This window comes from Saccopteryx bilineata, chromosome 8, assembly GCF_036850765.1.
Source record: "Saccopteryx bilineata isolate mSacBil1 chromosome 8, mSacBil1_pri_phased_curated, whole genome shotgun sequence".
Taxonomy (NCBI): Eukaryota; Metazoa; Chordata; class Mammalia; order Chiroptera; family Emballonuridae; genus Saccopteryx; species Saccopteryx bilineata.
Genome location: NC_089497.1, coordinates 97,556,499 through 97,559,545, shown reverse-complemented (window position 1 = coordinate 97,559,545; position 3,047 = coordinate 97,556,499). Strand labels below are relative to the sequence as shown.

The following is a 3,047-nucleotide window of genomic DNA, read 5'->3' as shown; positions in this document are numbered from 1 at the left end:
TCCACAGGCAAATGAAATAAAAGACAAGATAAATAAATGGGACTTTGTCAAACTAAAAAGCTTCTGCACAGCTAAAGACAATAAAAACAGAGTAAAAAGACAAACTACACAATGGGAGAATATATTTGACAATGTGTCTGATAAGGGGTTAATACCCAAAATTTATAAAAAACTTGTAAAACTTAATACCAGGAAGACAAACAATCCAATCCAAAAATGGGCAAAAGAAATGAGTAGACACTTCTCCAAAGAGGACATACAGATGGCCAATAGGTGTATGAAAAAATGCTCAACATCACTAATCATTAGAGAAATGCAAATTCAAACCACAATGAGATATCACCTCACACCAGTAAGAATGGCGCTCATCAATAAAACAACACAGAATAAGTGCTGCCGAGGATGTGGAGAATAGGGAACCCTCCTGCACTGCTGGTGGGAATGCAGACTGGTGCAGCCACTGTGGAAAACAGTATGGAGATTCCTCAAGAAATTAAAAATCGAACTGCCTTTTGACCCAGCTATACCACTATTAGGAATATACCCCAAGAACACCATAGCAGTCTTTGAAAAGAAGAAATGCACCCCGTCTTTATGGCAGCATTGTTCACAATAGCAAAGATCTGGAAACAACCCAAATGTCCGTCAGAGGATGAGTGGATTAAAAAGCTTTGGTATATATATATACTATGGAATACTACTCAGCCATAAGAAATGATGACATCGGATCCTTTACAACAACATGGATGGACCTTGATAACATTATACTGAATGAAATAAGTAAATCAGAAAAAACTAAGAACCATATGATTCCATACATAGGTGGGACATAAAAATGAGACTCAGAGACATGGACAACAGTGTTGGGGTTACAGGGTGGGGGGGGGGAGGAGAGGGAGGGGGTTGAAGGAGGGAAGGAGCACAAAGAAAACCAATTAGAAGGTGATGGAAGACAATTTTATCAATGTCACCCCATTAAAATTAATCAAAGAAAAAAAAAAAGAATTTGTCTCATGGCTAATTCAGGCAGTTTGAATAATAGTATAAGGATGCTAATTCTGCTTCTCAGGCCACATCCTGCAAAGGGGGCTTCAAGCAAATTGGTGATTTGGCTCCTCTGATTTTGCCAATTGGATTAAAAAAAATAGGTCAGGAACACCCTGAAATGGAACTAACATTACATGAGCATAAATTTAAAGGACTTTTAGATACTGGAGCTGATGTATCTGTTATTGCTAAGCTACATTGGCCTCTTTCTGGGCCCACTCATGCAGCAGCCACAGAATTACAAGGTATAGGGAAGAGTAAATCCCCTCAACAAAGTTCTAGTTTTCTACATTGGGAAGGTTAAGGTCATTCTGGATTTTTAAGCCTATGTGCTCCCTGGATGGTCAGTTAATTTGTGGGGTAGAGATGTTTTGAAAAATATGGGAGCATTGCTTGTCAGTCCTAATGGTTTAGTCAGTACTCAGATGCTTGATCGGGGATTTTTGCCTACCAAGGGACTAGGGAAAGAACAGAAAGGAATTCTCACCCCCATAGAAGTGGCACCCAATACCAGAAGGTGTGGATTAGGATATCAAAATTTAGCATAGGGGCCTTGGTAGCTCCTGCTACCTAAATAATGCATTGTGCAGACCCAATTACTTGGAAATCAGATAATCCTGTATGGGTAGACCAATGGCTCCTCTCTCAGGAGAAACTTAGGGCAGCTGCTCAATTGGTGCAGGAGCAGCTACAGCTTGGGTACATTGAACCATCTAATAGCCCATGGAATACATTTTTACATTTTGATCTTGTTGCCTCCTGGATTATCAAGGGCCATAGGCGACCCTTACAGCTTATAGGTTTCGAGCCTCAAAATTATTGTTGTTCCTTTTTTCAAAGGATCAACAATGGCTCTGGGAAACTTCCTCTAAATGGCAAATAGCTCTTGCAAATCAATGGACAACTTTATACTAAAACTGTCAACTTAAAATCACCTCAAATTCTAGAATTATATGCCATTATCATGGGTTTTCAGCATTTGCCATATTCCCCCTTTAATCTATATACAGACAGCAAATATTTACTTATGGTGTTTCCACTATAAAGACTGCTGTCTTAGGGACAATTGCTGATGAACTATTTCAGCAGTTCTTCCTTCTTCAAAGGCTTGTATGTCAACATAAAGCTCCATGTTTTATAGGACATACTCGAGCTCACCCCATGCTTTTTGGAGCTTTAGAACAAGGAAATACCCTTTTTTTTTTCTTTTTTTTGTATTTTTCTGAAGTTGGAAATGGGGAGGCAGTCAGATGGAATCTCACATGTGCCTACCAGGGGGGATGCTCTGCCCATCTGGGGTGTTGCTCTGTTGCAACCTGAGCCATTCTGGCACCTGATGCAGAGGCCACAGAGCCATCCTCAACACCCAGGCCAACTTTGCTCCAATGGAGCCTTGGCTGCATGAGGAGAGGAGAGAGACAGAGAGGAAGGAGAGGGGGAGGGGTGGAAAAGCAAATGGGCATTTCTCCTGTGTGCCCTGGCCGGGAATCAAACCCGGGACTCCTGCACGCGAGGCTGACACTCTACCACTGAGCCAACCAGCCAGGGCCTAGGAATGCCCTTGTTGATCAAGCTACCCAAAAGAAAATTATTTGGAGCAACCATGACTGATTGAGCAATTCAGTCTCATACTATTCATCGCCAGAACACTGCAGCCCTGTGTAAACAGTTTCAACTTTCTTGGGAAGCAGCATGGCAGATTGGGAAATCTTGTCCAAGGGTCCTATACTACAATCTGTCCCTTCATTTGCAGTTAATTTTCAAGGACCCCTACCAGGACAACTTTGGCGAATAGATGTTACTCATATACCTTCATTTGGCAAACAGTCCTATGTCCATGTTACAGTGGATACATATTCTGAATTTATAGTAACCTCTGTCAGAACAGGAGAGGCTGCTAAGCATGTTATTGTTCATTGTCTGTATGCATTGTTTTATTATTGAATTTCCTAAACTGGTTAAACTGACAATGCTCCTATATATGGAGCAAAATTATTTAC

General features: G+C 41.1%; 1 non-coding gene across 1 annotated transcript; it reads right to left on the bottom strand.

Moving 5' to 3' along the window:
- Positions 1-2,520: 2,520 nt before the first annotated feature.
- TRNAA-CGC (transfer RNA alanine (anticodon CGC)) lies at positions 2,521-2,596 on the bottom strand. Its single transcript has one exon. It is a non-coding gene; the product is annotated as a tRNA-Ala (tRNA).
- Between the last annotated feature and the right edge of the window lie 451 nt (positions 2,597-3,047).